The 21,940-nt window shown below is 35.9% G+C and overlaps 2 protein-coding genes across 2 annotated transcripts in view; one reads left to right on the forward strand and one right to left on the reverse strand.

Moving 5' to 3' along the window:
- Nucleotides 1–6,837, reverse strand: part of LOC140166515 (uncharacterized) — a 30,403-nt gene extending 23,566 nt beyond the window's left edge. The window contains exon 1 of the mRNA XM_072189996.1: nt 6,744–6,837. The gene's annotated coding sequence lies outside the window, so the exon portion shown is untranslated. The remainder of the gene's footprint in view (nt 1–6,743) is intronic.
- LOC140166966 (hyalin-like) overlaps nt 1–21,940 on the forward strand; it is a 47,560-nt gene that overhangs the window by 8,757 nt on the left and 16,863 nt on the right. The window lies entirely within an intron of this gene.

The following is a 21,940-nucleotide window of genomic DNA, read 5'->3' on the forward strand; positions in this document are numbered from 1 at the left end:
AAATGTTGAAGACTATTTGTAATACTTCTTTTGTAACTGTAAAACTATTGAAAAATTATGGACAATAATCTTAAAGAAAAAAAACATTAATATTTCAGGAACAGGCATATTGTTTGGAATTTATAAAGAAAGTGACAAGAAGAACCAGATCACTAACAAACGTAATACAATTGGTAAGCTATGTATCAGTAAATATAAATATGTAATACATCCCAATCTGTTGGGTTAATTAAAACAGAATTGCATTTAAAACGTTTGTGTAAAACAAAAGGTTTGCATGTAATAGTAATACTGTATTGTTAACGTCACTGTGTGAAAAATAACCGGCCAATATTTAAAGTATTCTCTGAAATTCTAGAAAATATTGTTTGGTAACATGTCCTAAAATTTTAGCTAATTTAGGTGTTTGGAAATATTTGCTCTTTGGTGTTTTAGTGTATGTTATAGGTAATAGGAAGCTATTCTATTCTATTGACTTTTCTTGTTTTCCACTGGCTGGTTATTGTTTGTTGTTGGTAATGTAGTTTTGTGCGTTTAGATCAATTTTTTGCATAAGTGTCTTCTTCATTGTTGCGTAATTATTTCATTGCTATGCTCCGCTTGTATTATATATTTTGTATTGTACTGTGGTTTTATATGGAATAAAAGATATGAATATGTATGTATGTAACTTGCTCACATTGTGCGGATTTGATTGCAAAATCCTTGTCTTCGTGATTGGGTCATTCGGTCATAGTCATCACCGTTTCCGAAGTGGGTTGAAGAAACTTGGCTTCCCTAAACGTGTTTCCAAGGCTGTTGCCAAGTATGCTTCTGTCAGTTCCATGATTGGAACCAACATCATTTGGAGACTGCGAAATAGGCTCACCAAAATCAATTAATTCTTCCTGTTCATTTTCATGTTGTTTGTAATTTATTCATGTAATGATTTATAATGCCGCTTTGGTGGCCCAAATGTATTTGTTCATTATTGAATAAAAAATTCGTATATGTATGTATGTATGTAATGTATGTAGGTGTGTATGTATGTGTTCAAAAAGGTTCAATGCCTAGAAATGGGCTACAAGAACATGTGTTTTGTTTGAAAAGTTCAATTACCGATTTTCGTCATCAATCAGGAAAAATGTATGTTACTTTCATTGACTTGGCTGATGCATTTGGCAGCATAAATCACGAATTCATGATCGATTCACTAAGAGTATATGGATATCCAGAAACAATAGTTAAATTAACTCAAGATATTTATACAAATTCATATTTCAAAATTGAATCTAGCACTGGGTATACTGATTTCATTCATAGACAAAGGGGTATAATACAGGGATGCCCCCACTCCGTTATTGTTTTTGAGCAAGGTGTTGATATGTGGTTAAGATGGATGATGGGCGGCAATAGTATTGTTTCCATTCCTAACCCTGTTCAGGGTTATGTTGATGACATTGCATTATGTAGCACTAGTAAACAAAGTCTCATCCAAATGTGTGAAAAAACAGGGATCTTCGTTAACAGCACCGGTATGGAGGTAAAACATAGGAAGTGTGCTACCCTCCATGGCCAAAGGACAGGAAATAATTGGAGCAAAAGGGATGATACATCCGACATAAACATTTCCATTCAAAACCTCCCAATTCCAAAACTTGGAAAAGATGGAAAATACACCTATCTTGGTTATGACATAAGCTTGGACGGTAAAGCTACCGATTCACAGCTTATTTCCATTGTCCAGGATTTTAATGATACGCTTGATCAGATCAGTAAATGTCCTTTGCCTATAAACGCCAAAATCCAGGCCATAAACGTTATGGCAATTTCGAAGCTAAATTTCTTTTTCAGTAATACTACGATTCCTTTGAAGACACTTATGGCCATGGAGGATGGCATTGTAAAACATTTTCGTGAATGGTTTAATTTAAACAATTCATCCAATAGGGATATCATATTTATTCCTTCTTGCAAAGGGGGGATAGGAATCTTAAGTCCTATTACAATGTATGTTGCTAAAAGGTGTGTTTTTTCTTACAATGTCTAAATTCTGATGATCCCCAAACAAAGTACAGTGCTCGGTCGTCCTTTCAGCTGCATATGACTAAACGAAAAGCGGTTTTTCATGCTGAGGATGATCCTGATGTTGCTTTGTTTGGGAACTGTGAAGTGGATGGAGAGGGCAGAGTAGTCAAAAGGGGTAAGGTCAACTGGCCTAAATCCATTTGGGTTGAGTTAAATGAGCTATGCATGCGCGAGAAGCTGAAATTAGAGTTTCATAATGATGTGTATCCTATAGATTCTCAACATTATGATGATCAATTAGTTTTCGATCACATACTGCTCTTTCCACCCACCTCAAACAGACTCATACCAATAAACGCATAAACAGACTTAGCAACCTGGAGTCACAAGGCAGAATATTCAAAACTAAGTGCGACAAGGTTTTGTCTTCAAAGTTTCTGTCAAATCTGGCTTTAGATGATAATCTTGTTCGTTTTATATTCAAATCACGCCTACAACTTTTAGAGTGTAATTCTCTCCTGCACAAATACTACCCCAACACGTACCCAAAAACATGTCGCATTTGTAACAATCCAGCTGATACTGTATCCCACATCATGAATGGTTGTATGCATTTCAGAAACATTTATGTTGCTAGACACGACCGTATTGTGGCTCTTATTAGGGAGGAAATCATGAAACTACACCCCCAGTTTGATATTTTTAGTGACCAACCCATAACAGGCGACTTTCTTGGTACTCAATCCGATTTTCAATACATCCGTCACAGAAAACCCGATCTCCTTATTTGTGATCATCAGACCATGCAAGCTTTTATTGTTGAAATATCATGCCCATTTGATGCTTTTGTTAACACATGTTATAACACCAAATTCAACATTTACCAACCACTCAATCAGCACATCACCCTGGACACGCCGTATTCGTGCAAAACAATTGTCATTATTATAGGTAGCCTCGGAAGTGTACACAACAAAGTCACTTCTGGGCTAAAAATGCTTGGTTTTTTCAAATAGGCGGTGTAAGGCGATCGCTAGACACCTCAGCATCAGCGCAGCCATTGGCTCAAATATTATCTGGAAGCAGCGCGTTCGAACTATTTTGCAACGATAATGGCTTGCTGATTTGCTGAGATATCTGGCAATTGTCCCAACCATCTTTGGTTTCCATCAATTTTATGTCTTCTTCATTGTTGCGTAATTATTGCATTGCTATGCTCCGCTTGTATTATATATATTGTATTGTACTGTGGTTTTATATGCAATAAAAGATATGAATATGTATGTATGTATGTACATGACATTGCCTATTTAACGTGTGTGAAAAATAACCGGCCAATATTTAAAGTATTCTCTTAAATTCTAGAAAATATAGCTTTGTAACATGTCCTAAATTTTTAGCTAATTTAGGTGTTTGGAAATATTCGCACTTTTGTGTTTTAGGAAGGATATGTAAACGACAGATAACACCAAAAAATATGAAGAAATTATTTCCAAACCGTGTTAAGTCAACAACCATTATGTTTCTCATTTTCGAGAATGCTGGTTAACAATAAGCAGACTATTGTCTCATTTCGTGAACAAAGGCTCACATAGTATTGTTACCTTGCGTTTGCTTTATAATCGGTTACCCAACTGAAACTATAATACCAGCTCATCGCAATACCGCACAGGTAAAACAGAAGCATGTGTAGTGTGGATTTAACCAGAGAAGATCTGATTTAATCAGATGAGCTGTTTTCAATGAGTGTTATCTTGGTTTAATAGCTTTTAATGGGGTTTAAGTCCTGCAAAGGTCGTGGTGAATTCTACTGTAGACATGACTGCATCATGAGCCAGTAAAAACAGCAAAAGCGACAAGGTTCTACTCAGATTTTTGAGAGTTTGAGACCCTATATTCACGGTTTTCTACTAGCAATTCAAACCTATGACAAATTTGGCTGGTTTGCGATATGCTATACCATTTTTCACCCTGATGTGGTAGTGATGTCAGTACAGTGAGCATTTAATTGGGCACAGCCAAATAATCACTAGCGTTCGGTCAAAGCGCTTGTGTACACATGCACGCGCTTACAGACGCCACGTAGATGCGCGAGCGAAACAGCTGCTTCAACGCATTGACGTCACTGCCACATCAGGCTGAAAAATGGTAGGCATATGACTATGACACCTCAAACTCGCCCCTCGATAAAGGTTGGCAAAAGAAGGTGGTGGCAGTTTAGCGAATATGCGAGTGCAAGCGCCGCCCGAACCGTGGAAGGTTTCCGCATACCGAATATAGGTTTATATCATGGCCTCTAGGCCCTATGGTTTATTTTTCGAAAAGAAAGCATAATCAATTGAGAAGGGAATGGATATTGTCATATCAAAGTTAATACTTGTCGTCCATAACAAGAAGGAATGCATCACGATTGTATAATATCTAGCTTTGGTATTTTATTTGATTACACTAAACATGAAGCTATAACTTCATGCACTGAACATTTGCAGACCCGGCCTTCTACTACATGTAGTGAGCACCACATTAGATTGTATTTACAAGAAATATTTATAAAACAAATAAATAACATTAAATCCATATTAGATTTATATAGCGCACCAGAGGATTCAAAGCGCTGTAATTTCGCTGCCACTGCTGAATTATCAGAATCAGATATATCATCAACTAGGCCGGTTGTAGCCGAATCCGGCGCAAACATATCCCCACTTAGATTGTAACATCCACTAATTTTCTCAACAGTTCCCCAAAGTCCATTGGATGAAGAAATTTTTTGATAAATTATCGCCGACTTGAAAGCAGGAGGAAGCCAGAGATCCCGGATTATAATACAATTTCAAATTTAACCAAAGCATACAAATGCAATATTATAAGTACAGTATGATAACAGCAAGCACACCAACATGGTAAAATGTGAGTTATGTGACCGCGAACCATACCGGCCCATAAACGTGCAATAACCAGGAGAGGATAATACCAGCCCTTGCTCTCAGCATTCAGCAAGATAAACCGTACAACAGCATGAATGAAAATTTTGCTTTTGCTTTGATTTGGTTTTTTAGTTTTTTTTTCTTTTTAACTGTCTGGTGGCTGTATATTGCACTTTTTAAATTGTTTTTGCTAATTTTAGTGTGTTCTGTATTTTTGGGACTTTTGTTTGTGTTTTGTTTTGTAATTTCATTTTCCCCCTTATGAATGAAAATGTGAGCGTTATGAATTAATAAGTGTCGCCTCCTAGAAATATCCTATTATAATTTCCTAATAATGTTAATAAATGCGCATACTTGGTGTAAGTGTCTCGCCTGCCATGCAAGAGGTCCCGAGATCGATTCCCACCCCGGCGATAAAGAAAAAAAATCTTCTTCTTTTTTCTTTGAATCTATAATTATTTATTTTCATGTAATAGGGGCCAATAGAGCAAAAACACACCTTGGCTCGGGGACAAATAATTGCGTCCAACGTCCAGGCAGTGTTGCCGTCATATTGTCTGTTTTGTTTACGCTATTGGCTGTTGCCACATTGAATAATGTCGGCCACCGTCGTCTGAAAATGTGGCACATTTCATGAGTAACAACATATAGGCGATTTATTTTTTCATTGGACGCTTCTGTTTTGAGTTTTATGCAAATTAGCTAATTAGCATAAACATGCTAAAATGTTGTCCAAAGTGTATCGTCATTGGTACCAAAATGTGGCAAATTTCATGAGCAACAACATATAGGAGCTTTATTTTTTGATTGGATGTAGAAAAATGCAACTTTGTTTTGGCCGAAAAATTTCATAATTGGCTGTATTTTTCAATGAAGATGATAACAAGTAGCACCAAAAACCCACTCACTTGATGCATAACTAATCAGTCTATGTTCCAAACTTTAAAACAAGAGTATTGATCAATCCGTTTTTGGATTATACCAAAATGTCTTAAGGGGGACTTTCTTTTTCGGATCCGTTTATATATGATCCTTATTTACCTCCCTGATTCATTTCGTTTAATGAAAACATTCAGAGACCCAGTAATCCCAAACTACAATATTCAATACACATGTCATTTCTGCATGGCACTATTCGAATATACATTTACTGATGCAGCATATACTTATTATAGAATCTGTACAATATGTGATGCGATCAAGCAAAATCAGTCGGAACTCGGAAATATCAAATTTTGAGTTTCTGATAGGATAGTTAAAAGCATTTACAAAGCTGGATTTTGCAGAAAACCCCATTGGAATTGAACAACCAGTTCCAAAGATATGGGCGATTAAAGAGTTTCCAAAACAAATGGAATCAAAAGGAAATAGTTCCTTTGTTTGGCTATATCTCAAAATCAATATTTCCGAGTTCCGACTGATTTTGCTTGATCGCATCACATATTAATAAATTAACTTTGGATGCATAATGTTCATTAAAATCTAAAGATTATCTTTAGTTTCAAAAACTAGTTATATTTCAATACCCACAAAAGTTCTGTATAAAATTTGTAGAAGGTAAACTGTTAACTGTGGCACTATTGTAATCTACATTGACTAATGTAATAATTATTATAGAACCCTATACCATGTATACAATAAGCTAGAAGTTGTGTTTTCTTAGCAAGAGAGACAATAATTTTGATTCAAATTAACTTTGGATGCGTAATGTTGACTGAAATCTAAAGATATATCCTTAGTTTCAAAATGAATTATCAATATCCACAAGCGTTTAGTTTAGTATAAAATCTGTAGAAAGTAAACACTTACCAATGATCTGTTGCTGTAGTCAAGGGGCCTAGTCTGGTAACGCCGGTGTCCATCCAGAAATGGTTTTCAAATCAACAGTATTCTTATCTATATATATAGATAGGATAGATAGGATATGATAGGTAATAACAAAATGCTGAAAAATTGCCTATAGTAGTACATCGTACCATTCAAGACTTTCGTGATTGGTTGAATAAAATGGAATTTATCATTTTGTTGACAAGTAGTTAACCAGATACGGAATGGTACGATCCGGGGTGGATCTTCGAAGAAAAAAATTATACGGGGATCTGTCACGTATAATTTTGGATGCTGACTTTCTCTATACCTTTTTGTAACCCACTACTATGCCAAGTTTGTCACAAAATGCACATAAATATCACCCAATATTGGGTGGATTCGTCTCCACTGCAAACCCACCCATCGATATACCAAAATCAATGAAAAGATACCCCAAAACCGTGGTCCATCGCTGTATGCCTATATCTTCAACTAAGAAGACCCCCGGGTACGATTAGCTCAGAGAGCACCGTCGAAATCGAACGATTCAAAACTTTCATGATTGGTTGATTTAAATAGAAATATCTGCTGACAAGCGGTTTTTGTTTAGTATACATAATCCAATGAATAATTTATGTTTAGAGTATGAACAGCTGAAACGATAATGTAGTAATGAACAAATGTACTTTAAAGATGCCAACTTAAAATACCTCCAACCCGCACAGATACGTGCCAATTACCGTGTCATTAAGTGGTGTGTTTTTGCTTTTTTTTGCTTTTCTTTTTTTTAACTGTCTGCTGACTGTATATTGCACTTTTTAAATTGTTTTTGGTAATTTTAGTGTGTTCTGTATCTTTGGGATTTTTGTTTGTGTTTTGTTTTGTAATTTCATTTTCCCCCTTTTTTTTATATTTATTGTTTGTTTGTTAGTTAATTTAGGTTTTTTGTATACAGAGGGCCCATGTGTAAAGCAGTGCCTAGTTCACCGATTTTGGCTGCCTTCTTTAAATAAAGTCAGTAGCCAGGGAGTGCAACACCTGGGGCACTCCCACTTTGGACCTGACACGTATGTAGGGCCGTTTTATGATCAAATGCCCTGTCACCTAAAGATCCTTTTTTTCCTATCGATCTTTCACCCAAAGATCCTTGTTATATTCGAACAGCAACGAGTCATCTATCACTGATTTTGTTACTTCATTTAAAATAGCAAAGCCATTTGAAGCCATTTAGAACTAGAAATTCAAATTTCGAGGCACTCACCCAAAGACTCTATTTAAAAAAAGGCCTTATTACGAGTACTTACCCAATGCCCTCTAATTTAGATCCAAACGGTCCGTCTGTCACCCAATGACCCCATATTTTGTTTTGCTCTCACCGAATGCCAAAAATTATGCTCTCACTCGATAACCCCATGTTTTTTTTTTAAATTTTGCTCTCACCGAATGCCCAGTACTGTGTTACTAAGTGCCAGCCCTACACCTATAACCATTTCATATTGAAGTACCCCCCGCACCTCCCAATCCGAATACAAAGGTCAACTTTTGCTGTATAAAACACGTTTTCGCCAAAGAACGTTCAATTTACACTTTCGAGACCGCCGTACCACCCCCCTAAATCCTGGCTACGGATCTGTTCACATGATGCAGTCATGTCTACAGTAGAATTCATCTCGACCTTTGCAGGACTTAACCCCATTAAAAGCTATTAAACCAAGATAACACTCATTGAAACAGCTCAACTGATTAAATCGGATCTTCTCTGGTTGTGCACAAGTGACTGTTTTCATGTGCGATATCGCAATAAAGCTGGTATTCATAGCTTCAGTTGGGTAACCGATTATAAAGGAAACGAAAGGAAACAATGTTATGTGTGGCTTTGTTCACGAAATCAGACAATGTCGTGCTTTTTGTAAACCAGCATTCTTGAAAATGAGCAACATAATGATTTTTGACTTAACACGGTTTAGAAATAATTTCTTCATATTTTTGGTGTTATCTGTCGTTTACATGTCCTTCCTAAAACACAAAAGTACGACCCTCTCCAAACACCTAAATTAGCTAAAAATTTAGGACATGTTACAAAACTTTATTTTCTAGAACCTATTTAGAATAATTTAAATGTAGCTTTTACCGGGTTTTTTGTGGCATCCTTCAGAAGTGAGCGGTCCGATACCAATATTTTCGGTCAAATCTCCATTCAAATAACACGGGGAGTTGGCTAGCTATGCCTTGCCCTCACTCATATTTTACAAAAGTACGACCATTTCTGAACATCTAACCTAGCTGTAATTTTAGGTCATGTTAGAGAAATATATTTGCTAGAAGTTTTGGAGAATAAATAAAATATTGGCTGGTTATTTTTCACACAGTGATGTTAACTAGGCAAGTGTCCATTCTCCCAACATACATCATTTGTAGGGGTCACGCGTCAATGGTGAGAGCACTGTGTATTGTGTTTAGGAAAACGGACAGTAACTGCAGTATGAGAGGCCTATATCTTACGTTTTGTCAATTGCTTGCCATTCTAGGAGGAACCCAAGGGGGATGGCGGTGCAGTGAGAAAATTGTGCAAATAATTATGTATAAATCGCTTATTTCTTACATTTTTTGTAGTAAATCTGATCGTATATTTTATTCAATCTGTTTAGCATGCTTAAGTTATAAGTAAATTATTATAAGTGAACTTTCGCAAACTCCTTTGCCACATGCATGGCATGGGACATGAGAATCAGTAGTATAATCACACATCGAGCTATGAATATAAATATTTTACATAAATAATAATAGCGCAGTAGACGGTGACATCTTTGTACAGTCACGTGTTACAGCTATTGTCGATGATTGACGGGGAACTTGACGCTGCACATTAGCGAATTTAGGTTGAGGAGAAAGAAAGAAGAAGAAAAGAACTAGAAACGTGGTCCTGCAACCTCATAGACAATCGTTCGTTGTTGCCGATTGGAAGTGACCCCTTAATAACCTTTGACCTCAATGTCGTATACAAGCTTACTCACACACAGAGAAATCAATTACCCGGCTATTGTCACTAGCCTTAGTCAGGTCCCTTGGCTCATTATGCGTCTCAAAGGTCGGAACAAAATGGCCATGCGTGGCTATGGATTCAACCTATCATGGCGATTTCTGCCATGAAGATATCGGGGCGATGACACTGTGTGTGTGTATAGCTAAGTTTGGGCAGGAACAAACACTGGGTCTTGGGCTACCTTTAGTAAAATCTGAGATTTGCCATTAAATTTGGGTAGAAATGGGACGTCTTTGAACTTCAACTACTTAAGGACTTGGAGAGAAGCAGCGTTATTCTGCAAAATGGCAAAAATAAAGCAATTAATACACATAGGTTGAGGCCCTGTAATATCAGGTTTTAAATCAGACTATGAGACATCCCCATGATGTGGAAGTTCTCCTATATCCATAATTAATTAAGCTTGTTTGTGTAGTCTATTTGATTCGGGTATTGTTATCCAATCTAACCTAAGGGTCGGTTCATAGTGAATATTCGAAGGCGAATATTCGGCTTCGAATACTTTTTGTGACGTCAAAATATATACGGCAACGAATAAAATATGATGACACGCCGAGTTGAATCGGATTAAATATCGCGCAACTGATAGCGAGATACTATTGATTTATATGAAAGGCTCGAGGTCACCTGAATATCGTTCGACGAACGATGATTTCAAAAATCCCCAATGAAAATTAAGGGATCTGGAATGAGCGTTTTGAGCGTTTCGACAGTATTTTTGTGGGACATGAGAGCACATCATACATAATCGAATTACATTATGAATACGAAGAATGTCTTTCTGATATCAAATAATTTTCATTTTTTGAAATTCACGATATAATACAAATTTTATGACAACTTATTAAAATTTGATATTTTTCACATATTGATATATAACAGTCCTCGAAGTAAATATTATAAATCTAATGATATTTTCTTAAAGTGTATGTAGCTGGGAGGAAAAGCCGACGATCAATTGAAAATTTTGCCCTTACATATTGAAGATATGGATTTTTTTCCCAAAAAGACCTAATTTTTTTACGCCCAAAACGTATTCGAAGCCGAATATTCGCCTTCGAATATTCACTTTGAACCGGCCTTAACTAAGCTAAAATACCAGAGGAGATTATTTTCTCAATCCACACACACACAATAGTGTGTACGAACAATACAGGATAATAGGCGCACATACAGGAGTCGTGTTCACATTTTGAGTTACACCCGGCGTAAACTTACGCTAACATTGATCAAAATTCCACAAATATTTTCCCTACTCCTACCGCGTGTCCACACCTAGCCTACTTCTAGCACTACTCTGACTAGTTCCACCAAGCATTCACTTCTGGTCGGCGTAAACATTGGCTACCAATTCCGGTGTTTCTGAATATCAACCACACGATATGTAATTTCTTAGTTCCGACCAACAAAAGGTCAAACTTACACCAGGTGCCAGGAGTAGCAGCGTTCACATTGCAACTTACGCCTGGTGGAGATTACACCCAGCTCGCTACTCCTGACTTTTGTCAAGAGTAATCGTCAGACGTACGCCTGGCGGAACTTACGCTGACCATCGTTCACACTGGACCTACTACTGGCAGCGCCTATCGCTACTCGCAACTAGCGCCGATCAAGTTACGCCGGGCGTACGTCCGACAATGTGAACACAACTCATAGGGATAGGCCTACAATTCAGGATGGGATGATTATGATGATGATTATGATAATGATGATTATGATGATCAAAGTGTTGCAAATATTTATTCATCTCTTTTTCTTCAAACTTTGGCACAAGCTTGACATATTTTGTAATATCAAAGCCCGATTTTGATGAGAAATTTGATGAGTATTTTTCACCTAGTTTTTTGATTTGATTTGTTCGGGTTTTGACAACCCTGGTTTGCTTTTTCCTTTTCTTCAAGTCCAAGCGCCATCTTTTCTTGGCGCCCCTTTTCTTCCATTTCTGTTTTTTTATTGTTCAAGCGCGGAAGCGCCATCTTTTCTTGGCGCGCCATAGCTTCCATTACTAGTTTTTGCTGGTCAAGAGCTATCTTTTCTTGTTTTTCATTCTCTAACTTGATAGTTTCCATTTGCTTCTGTTCTAAATAGTATCCGCCAAGAATTGATAAGTTTGGACCTGTTTCGCCCACATCAATTTTTGCCAAAATAGCTGAAGGTGTCTTTACTGATTTGGTCCTAAACGATATTCAGAATGATATTGACATCCGCCAATAGACTAATGTTAAGGGAGTGTCAACTTCTCATTATTTAGTCTTGTTAATTTTATTTTCCAGGGAGCGGAGAGGAGTCGCAACAAAGGGACACTTCTCGAAGGCGTTCGACCTTTTTGACCATACACTTCTTTAGGATCGTCGATATAGGAGTCCGTAGGTCCATTGTTCCTTGGATTTGCGATTTTCTCTGCAACCGTCAACAGTGTGTCAGATACAACAGTGTGCTTATAAATGAAGCTGCCTAAGACGTTGGTAGTCGTTCTTAGCGTAATAGTTCTAATTTTTCTCAGTTTCGGACTACGACGATTCGACGAACCGTTTTCAGAAATAGTCATATTCCTTTTTTGTTGATCTTCTTAATAAGTAACTTGTGGTTTTGCTTTGCCACCCAGAGTTGTTCTGCATACTATTCATGTCATTTTATACATGTTACAAAGTGCAATATTTTAATGACTTTAATGACTTTTATACTCAATTTTCTAAATTATTGTAAATGTTATTTGAAATTGTATATTAATGTGTTTTTTATCATGTGTAATTTTTGGTTAGATATTTAATTCAGTTATTGTTCTTATGTATGTTTTATATTGTATGTTATTTGGCCAACGGGCCACGACTTTGCGATAAGATAATATCAATCAATCAATCAATCAATCAATCAATCAATCAATCAATCAATCAATCAATCAATCAATCATTCAATCATTCAATCAATCAATCAAAAAAACCCAATAGTGAGTTTGCAAAATGCGATTTAAAAGCACAAACTTCAACGTCTAGTGCAACGCACTGCAGGGTTTATTGTTCTATTGTGTCTGATTAGAGCGCTGACACATTGAAACATGTTGCCGATCATTATTCATGAGAGTGTACATTCAACGTACGTCCAGTTTTCAAAATTGGGTGCCACATTTTGTCACCTTCTCCTTCACTTCTTCTATCCCCTCCCTCTTTCTTTCTTGTCCTTTTTGTCTTCCCTCCCTCTCTCGATTGCCTTTCTCCTCTTTTAACCCCTCCCTCTTACACTCCCTCACTTTCCCCTGGCTTTTAAAATAGATATTCGTGATATAAAAATATCCATTTGAATTTATTGAATAGCCTTATAACAATGATAACAAAATATACTGCGAAACAATCAATCAATAAAAAGTAACATAGTCATATAGACATGTATACCTGGCAGCCACGCATCCATGTTACGGGTAATCGATCAGCAACTCAATTCAAACCCTGATAACGCCATTGGGGAGTGGGAAACTGGAGTGCCCTGGAGTGGGAGTGGGGTATTATAAGAGGAGGTAAAGTTTGACAGAGCGAGGATATATGGAGGGGAGAATGTGGAGAAGGGAGTGGAGGGGAAGGGGGAAAGGAGAGTGAGAGACTGAGAAGGCGAGAAAAGAAAAAAATGATGTTTCATTACGCTTTGTATTGTCAAATGGAAATATGAAATTTTCAAAGCTGACTTTACTACAATTTCCAAAAGTTTAAACTGACTTTCAGCACAAAAATTCACTAACCTTGAATTTTCGATGTGTGACACACATCTTCATCAGAAGAAGTCCTAAGATGTTGTGATGGACTTGCCATTTTGTTGATCATTGGCAACTTTTGGTCGAATGAGGGCGTTGTATAAGGTTGGCAATTCCAGTCCTTGATCGCGATTTAGTTTTGGCGATTTCTTCTTGATCTGGAGGGCCTCCCGCACTAAACGGGGGTACTCTCTATCATCCTTGGCTAACACCTTTGTGGATTCCCAGTCGATGTTGTGGTGAGACTCTGTTTTGTGCTCTGCAACAGCAGAGGGTTTGCGGCTGGGGGCAGTTGACTTGTGCTCCTTCAGTCTATCTCCGAGTTGTCTACCTGTCTGGCCGATGTATGAACTTGTACATTCGCTGCAGGGTATCTCGTAGACTACACCTGATTTTTTCTCAGTTGGAGTGGGATCCTTAGGTGAGACTAATAGTTTTCTCAGCGTATTGTGCGGTCTGAAGCTTGTAGCAACACCGTAGGATTTGAAAATACGCTGGAGCTTCTGTGACAACCCCTCTATAAAGGGTAGGGTGATGTAGGTCGACGATTTCTTTCCCTCTACTTGGTAGAGAGTACCCCCGTTTAGTGCGAGAGGCCCTCCAGATCAAGAAGAAATCGCCAGAACTAAATCGCGATCAAGGACTGGAATTGCCAACCTTATACAACGCCCTCATTCGACCAAAAGTTGCCAATGATCAACAAAAGGGCAAGTCCATCACAACATCTTAGGACTTCTTCTGATGAAGATGTGTGTCACACATCGAAAATTCAAGGTTAGTGAATTTTTGTGCTGAAAGTCAGTTTAAACTTTTGGAAATTGTTTATTACCAGCACGTATGAACTTACATTCGAGGACTTTACTACAAGAAACGTATAAAAGATATATAAAAGGTGTATAACTTGTTATCTAAGTCACCTTGAGATCAACTTTTTTCGAAGTCCCTCCGAGGCGTTCTGGATAGCCTATTTGACATGTGAAAACTTACACTGCTACATAACGACGCTGAACCAGAGCGTACTTTCGCGCAGCACATACAAGGGATTAAGTGGATTTGCATTCTACGCGAAAACGTACCCTGCTAAATAAAATATCTCATTTAGTTGTCATTTTCTAACATTTCAATGTTAGAATAATAACATTTATATGGTTTTTGTACTTTTAGGCAGCTGCGAACTAGACTGGCAGGTGTTGACAAATGTGCAATATTGTGGTACAATTGGGCGTAAACTATATATACTTTGATCAGCTCTTAATAGGCGGGAAATGTTAATCACTACGCCAAAAAGTAAACCCACGTTAAGAGTGCTATTAGTTGACCTGTCTGGCCTATATTTTGTGTGTTAAAGAAAGTAGATAAAGTATAGGACTTTAATTAATAATTTGTGATGCTTCTGGTGAGATGTCTCAAGACAATTCTCAAAATAAAATATTTTTATATTAATCCGCAATGTTATAAGGCCCGTCCGCGGCCGATTACGTAGTATACACACAAAACGACATATCAATACATATTCTCCAGTGTCGTATTTTAAAATACTGCAGATCCTAAAATGATGTACTACATGACTGTCCAACACAGATGATGCAGGCACTGTGCTGGCAGTGAGCAAACATTACACAATGCACAATCTGTACAGTTATGTCTTTACTATAAAGCACTTTTCATTGGTGTTTTGAAGTAAAAAGAAGTTGGATTCTTACGTTAAGCATTTTTCCTATGAACTATATGTCTTGTATTGGCTAGAGTATGTCTCTTTAAAAAAAACTGTAATAATGTAATCTTTGTTACTCGTTATTTCGCAAAAAAATCAGCATTAAATAATACTATTGTTTTTCCTATGCTATATTATCAAAATATCCATTTGCATAATTAATTAGGGCCCTAATCAACTTTTTTAATTAGTGGCCCTAATTAATTATGCAACATGAAATTTACCAAACGCAACGGTACCGTAATTTTAACCGAAAGTCCAATTGAAACAAGCTTTTCAGTTTTGTAATCTACAGTGTAAGAGCTAATACGCATCAGTGTAAGAGCTAATACGCTGTAAAAGATAATACGCATCGTTGAACAGTAAACCATCATGTATACTTATTCAAGGGAGGCCCTTTTGAACATACGCAATACTAGTGTGCATGTAAGGTCCAGAAATAATTTTGAGCCAAATGTTTGGAAATTGATGAAGGATTTGAAGATAGCCAAAACTAAACGCCGTGGTTGTCGATCAGGAAAATGTAAACAGAGACAAAGATCAGGAAATTGAAAGAGTTGAGGAGTATAAATATATGGGCCAAACACTGATGTTAAAGGACTGTTCGAAGGAAGAAGTATTGAGAAGGATAAAAGTAGGATGGAGTTGCTTTGGAAGACAAGAAATCTTATACAACAAAAGTATACCCATAGTGTCATTCAAAAGGAAAATGTATAATCAATGTGTCCTTCCAACAATGATGTATGGTTCTGAAACATGGTCTTAACTAAATATTTAGGAACTAAACTACATTCCGCCCAAAGAGGAATGAAACCGGCAAATGTTAAAAATCTCACTGCGAGACAAAGTAAGGTGCTCAACCATCAGACAGCTGACCGGTGTTGCAGACATTTTGAGAAAAATCAAACAATCAAATTTGAGATGGGCTGGACATGTTGCCAGAAGAAATGATAACAGATGGTCAAAGAGATTGTTAGAATGGCAACCAAGAATGGGAAAAAGAAGAAGAAGTAGACAGAAGAGGAGGTGGAGAGATGATATAACATGATATATTGGCACAACATGGGTGAGATTTATTTTATTGTTGTGTGTTTTGAAAGACAAAGGTACAAACTTGTATTTATCGTAAGTAGCAGCATGATAGTCATCAAAGTCATGCATGAGCAGAGATACATAATTGTTGCGAGATTTTATTGACCATCCCTCGTATTACGCTCGTACTCAGTTTAGACTTGATGTCAGAAGAAAGAGTTACATTTGTGCTCAATAAAAATAAAGCTATTTGATTCTTTACAATACTCTGCTGGCAAAATTGCAGGGAAAACTGGAGCTTTGATTAAAACCATTGTCAAGCCAGAAAGTTAGAGTAAGATTTCCACTTTGTATTTTGGTTTTGTGCATGGATGGTATCAATGGTGTCAAGTTGCACTAGAAAATTGCAAAACGGGTCAAAATTTTCAGGGTATTCCATTACTTTTTCCTGCAAAAACAGCAAGAAAATTTCAGTGAAAATAATAATCATGATAATTTATTTTTAATTTAACATGAAACGATAATTTGAAAAATACATTCACAAATTTTAACGATCATCACCAGGTAGCAACACAAATGGCGCTTAAATATAGAAGTTTATACAATTTGACAATTTTGTACATAGGAACTCACAAAATAAAACACACAATTAAGAATCATTTATCAACCTTCAAAAAGATATTTCTTAAGTTGTATTTTGTGTTTTAATGACAAAAATGAGGAATTGTTTGATTATTCAAAAATAAATCATTGGTTTATCAAAAACCTTATTATTATTATTTTTGGATAACCACACTAGAAAAATTAAACGGGTCGTTATCATAAGAACTATCATAGTAATTTCGATTGCACGTGCAATCATCACAATGAAATAAAAACTTCCTCGGCTTTTTTTTATCTTTCAATAAAGTTCCTAGGCTTTTATATTTTTATGGTTACTTTGATATTAAAGTTTTCATTGTTTCATTTATTTTGGTATCATAACATTTTAATCAGTTGGTTAAACATTTGAGCGTATCGTTATTATTCAGCTAATAATAATCTAATAGTAGTGCTTCCATATTTTCCATGAATATAGCCTAGGTGTCTTATGTAAGAAAAATCTTTTCCATTTTCTAAGTAAAAATCACATAAGCATATGGCGTCGCGGAAAAGGAGAAATCCTTAACATATATCTACAAAGACATAAGTAAGCCAATTTAAATGACCATAAAATATAATTTAGTCACTACAGATGGCTTACCCAGCAAACACAAAACGTTTTCGACATCATTCGCAAAAGGTTATAAAAGGTTGTCAGAAAACGTTTAAATGTCGGGTTATATAAAGGGTATAAAAACGTTTTAATAACATTCCAAAAACATTCTTGAAAACTTGATACAAAACATTCTAAACAGAATGTTATTTTGGGGAGTTGAAAAAATATTTTGCGAAAAATGTTTGCCCAAAATATTTACAATAACGTTTTAAAAACGTTTTCATGATCTTTATATAACCCGACATTTATATGTTATTAAAATGTTTTATAAAAAACATTTTAAGAACATTTCATTGCTGGGTTCAAATAATTTAACATACTGTTATTTAAGTATTGACACAATATTTGGCAAAAATGTTTGCAAAAATAGTTTACAATAACATTTTTTGAAAACATTTAATTAGGATTTACAATTCAAATTGAATTGTAAATGTAATGACAAAAAGTCAATCATTTTAATCAACTTCAATGACATCCCACTAACATGAGGTATATCGGTGATCTTGAGAGAAAAGAAATAATTAGAGTATATTTAGTTGCGGGCCACAGAGGCCACATTCATTTCAAAGATCTCAGTGTATTTGAGGGCCAAATACACCTTGTTCTGTTATGTTTACTCTTGACAGGCTGGATCTCGAGAAGAACCAATTAACCGATAGATGAGAAATGCACCTGAAGTACCGGTATATCTCGCGGGAAAAGTGGATCACAGTTCATTCTGAAGAAGCCATCACACAGTGTCAACAACCTGTATTATAAATATTTTTTTCCATACAGCTCAATACTCCGTTGAAATCAATATTATATTATTGACACAGATAAAGAAAGTTTACATATGCATATTTGTGTTATAGGACGTCCACCGGAACTTAACTAAATAGGCTAAACGCGTTCCTTTGTACCTATAAAGTATAATTGCCATTCTCAAAATTAAATATATCTCAATTTTTACATGGGATTTCAAATTTTTTACATTAAAAATGCAGTAAAAGATATCCACAGCAAGCTGTAAGGCCCCGCTAATTAATTAGTGTACTGCTTTTCGAGTGAGTGTACTGGAAACAAAACCCTGGTTTTACCTGAAAACATTTTAATGTTATTAAAACGTTTTTACCTAAACCAAAAGCCAAAATATAACTTATTTAAAACGTTTTTAAAATGTTTTTGTGTTTGCTGGGTAAATTGAAGATGACATAAAGAAAAATATTGAAAATTATGTAAAATGACAAGAAAAAAGCTGCTTTTCACTCCAACACTTTAAAACCGTTGCCTTCTAATAAAGAAAAAATTACAGCAGATAGTAAACAAATGTAATGTTTTTCTTTTCGTGGCCAGAAGTGTGTTGGAATGAATCTTACTAAGTACACGACAAAACAGAGAAAAACATCCAAACTCTTTTCAAATATGGCACAAAGTGTGAAATATGTAATGTTGAAGACTATTTGGAACATTTCTTGTGTAACTGTAAAAGTATTGAAAAATTATGGGTATAAAGACACTAATCTTAGAGAAAATATATTTCTGTAACAGGCATCTTATTTGGATTTTATAAAGAAAGTGAAAAGAAGAAGTTATTAACAAACTTATTATAATTGCCAAACTATGTATCAGTAAATATTAGTATGTAAAGCATCCCAATCTATTGGATTTACTTAAAAAAGAGTTGCATTTAGAGCGTTGGCGTAAAAAAGTTTACATTGCATCTAAGAGTAGTGCTGTATCAATGGGAGAGATGAAATAAATTATGAAAGTAAGAAAGTAAGAAAGAAAGAAAGAAAGAAAGAAAGAGAGAAAGAAAGAAAGAAAGAAAGAAAGAAAGAAAGAAAGAAAGAAAGAAAGAAAGAGAAGAAAGAAGAAGAATAATAATAAGAAGAAGAATAAGAAGAAGAAGAAGAAGAAGAAGAAGAAGAAGAAGAAGAAGAAGAAGAAGAAGAAGAAGAAAGAAAGAGAGAGAGAGAGAAGAAGAAGAAGAAGAAGAAGAAGAAGAAGAAAAGAAGAAGAAGAAGAAGAAGAAGAAGAAGAAGAAAGAAAGAAAGAAAGAAAGAAAGAAAGAAAGAAAGAAAGAAAGAAAGAAAGAAAGAAAGAGAGAGAGAGAGAGAGAGAAAGAAAGAAAGAAAGAAAGAAAGAAAGAAAGAAAGAAAGAAAGAAAGAAAGAAAGAAAGAAAGAAAGAAAGAAAGAAAGAAAGAAAGAAAGAAAGAAAGAAAAGAAAAGAAAGAAGAAGAAGCACTTACCGTGGATAGTTGCTGTGGTCAAGGTGATGTTCAAGCAGAGACTGTTAGTGAACTCAAAAAATACTCTTATATATAGGCATATATAATGATAGTTTTCAACGTAATCAGTGGGAGGTGATAAAAATAAACTGTTACGATAGCATCAGAGAGGACATCGAACAATTGAAACTGTTTGTGATTGGTTGTATTGAAAAAGCAAAACTATAGTCTGTCTCGTGTCATGTTGAGAGTTATGCCATCATACTGCAGTTACTGTTCATTTTCATATACACAATACACAGTGCTCTCACCATTGACGTGTGACCTCTACAAACAGTGTATGTTATAGGACATTGCCTAGTTAACGTCACTGTGTTACAAATAATCGGCTAATATTGTTTGTACTCTCTGAAATTCTAGAATGTTTGGAAATATTCGTACTTTGGTGTTTTAGTAAAGAAGGGCATACATGCGCTGGAAAATTCCATGTAAATCGAATGCAACTCTTAGTGACTATCACTCACTCACGCTCTCTTCCGAAGGGTATTAAAGCTAAACCACTTGACGGATATTTTTTGTATTTTCTGTCAATCAAGAATAATGTATAATATGTAGGCTAAAAACTGAGTAGGTGGGGTATCTGCAAATGTTCGTACCTCCCTGATATATAAGTGATAAATAACAGCAACAACAACTCCCATATATGTCCATAACTTTGGTCAGTGGAGCGAGCCAGGGGATTTCAAGTGGGTGATTATTGATTGGCAAGTGCCATATTTGGGAATAAGTCCAGTCCACCATTCAATGTAAATGATGGGCGCGGGTTTGGCTAGATTTTATCGATTGATTTTGCTGGAGTAATTTCCTGTTAACCAGGTTAAAGTACTACAAAGGTCGAATCATGATTGATGTGCAGTATGTGTTTCATTTCGCAGTATGTTTTTCATTTCGCAGTTCGAATCGCGCGCGCTAACCTAATCCTGCGAGCATACACGTAGAATCGCGATTTGTCCGTACGCTGGCGACGTAAACGTATTGATTCGTATCTTCGACTGCGAAATCCAGCATGGCGTTACTCTCAACCCAAGACCAAACACACTATATCAGTTTGCTGATGATACGATTGCTTCAGAGAGTACACCGGACCATTCAACATGTTCGTGACAATGTTGCTAACAAGCCGTGTTTGTAACCAGATGTGTTGAAAATGTTTAATGAATATTATTATTAATAAATTGATAAATGCAAATGTAATTTTCTTCCGCCAGCTTTAATTTGATGACATTTGAAAAGGCAAAAGTTATTGCCTAATCATCATATATTTTGTGACTGCACTTCCTTCCCATCACTCATGTTATGTTTGTTGGGTTTGTGCAGTTCCCATGGATTGATTTAGTTAGATTCCGTGTTTAAATAAACTAAATCCCTTGACCCTTTGCATAATTATTAGGATCTATAATTCAAATTGAATTGTAAATGTAATGACAAAAAAAGTCGATCATTTTAATCAACTTCAATGACATTCCACTAACATGAGGTATATCGGTGATCTTGAGAGAAAAGAAATAATTAGAGTATATTTAGTTGCGGGCCACAGAGGCCACATTCATTTCAAAGATCTCAGTGTGTTTGAGGGCCAAATACACCTTGTTCTGTTATGTTTACTCTTGACAGGCTGGATCTCGAGAAGAACCAATTAACCGATAGATGAGAAATGCACCTGAAGTACCGGTATATCTCGCGGGAAAAGTGGATCACAGTTCATTCTGAAGAAGCCATCACACAGTGTCAACAACCTGTATTATAAATATTTTTTTCCATACAGCTCAATACTCCGTTGAAATCAATATTATATTATTGACACAGATAAAGAAAGTTTACATATGCATATTTGTGTTATAGGACGTCCACCCGGAACTTAACTAAATAGGCTAAACGCGTTCCTTTGTACCTATAAAGTATAATTGCCATTCTCAAAATTAAATATATCTCAATTTTTACATGGGATTTCAAATTTTTTACATTAAAAATGCAGTAAAAGATATCCACAGCAAGCTGTAAGGCCCCGCTAATTAATTAGTGTACTGCTTTTCGAGTGAGTGTACTGGAAACAAAACCCTGAGTTTTACCTGAAAACATTTTAATGTTATTAAAACGTTTTTACCTAAACCAAAAGCCAAAATATAACTTATTTAAA

Source organism: Amphiura filiformis, chromosome 12 (assembly GCF_039555335.1).
Source record: "Amphiura filiformis chromosome 12, Afil_fr2py, whole genome shotgun sequence".
Taxonomy (NCBI): domain Eukaryota; kingdom Metazoa; phylum Echinodermata; class Ophiuroidea; order Amphilepidida; family Amphiuridae; genus Amphiura; species Amphiura filiformis.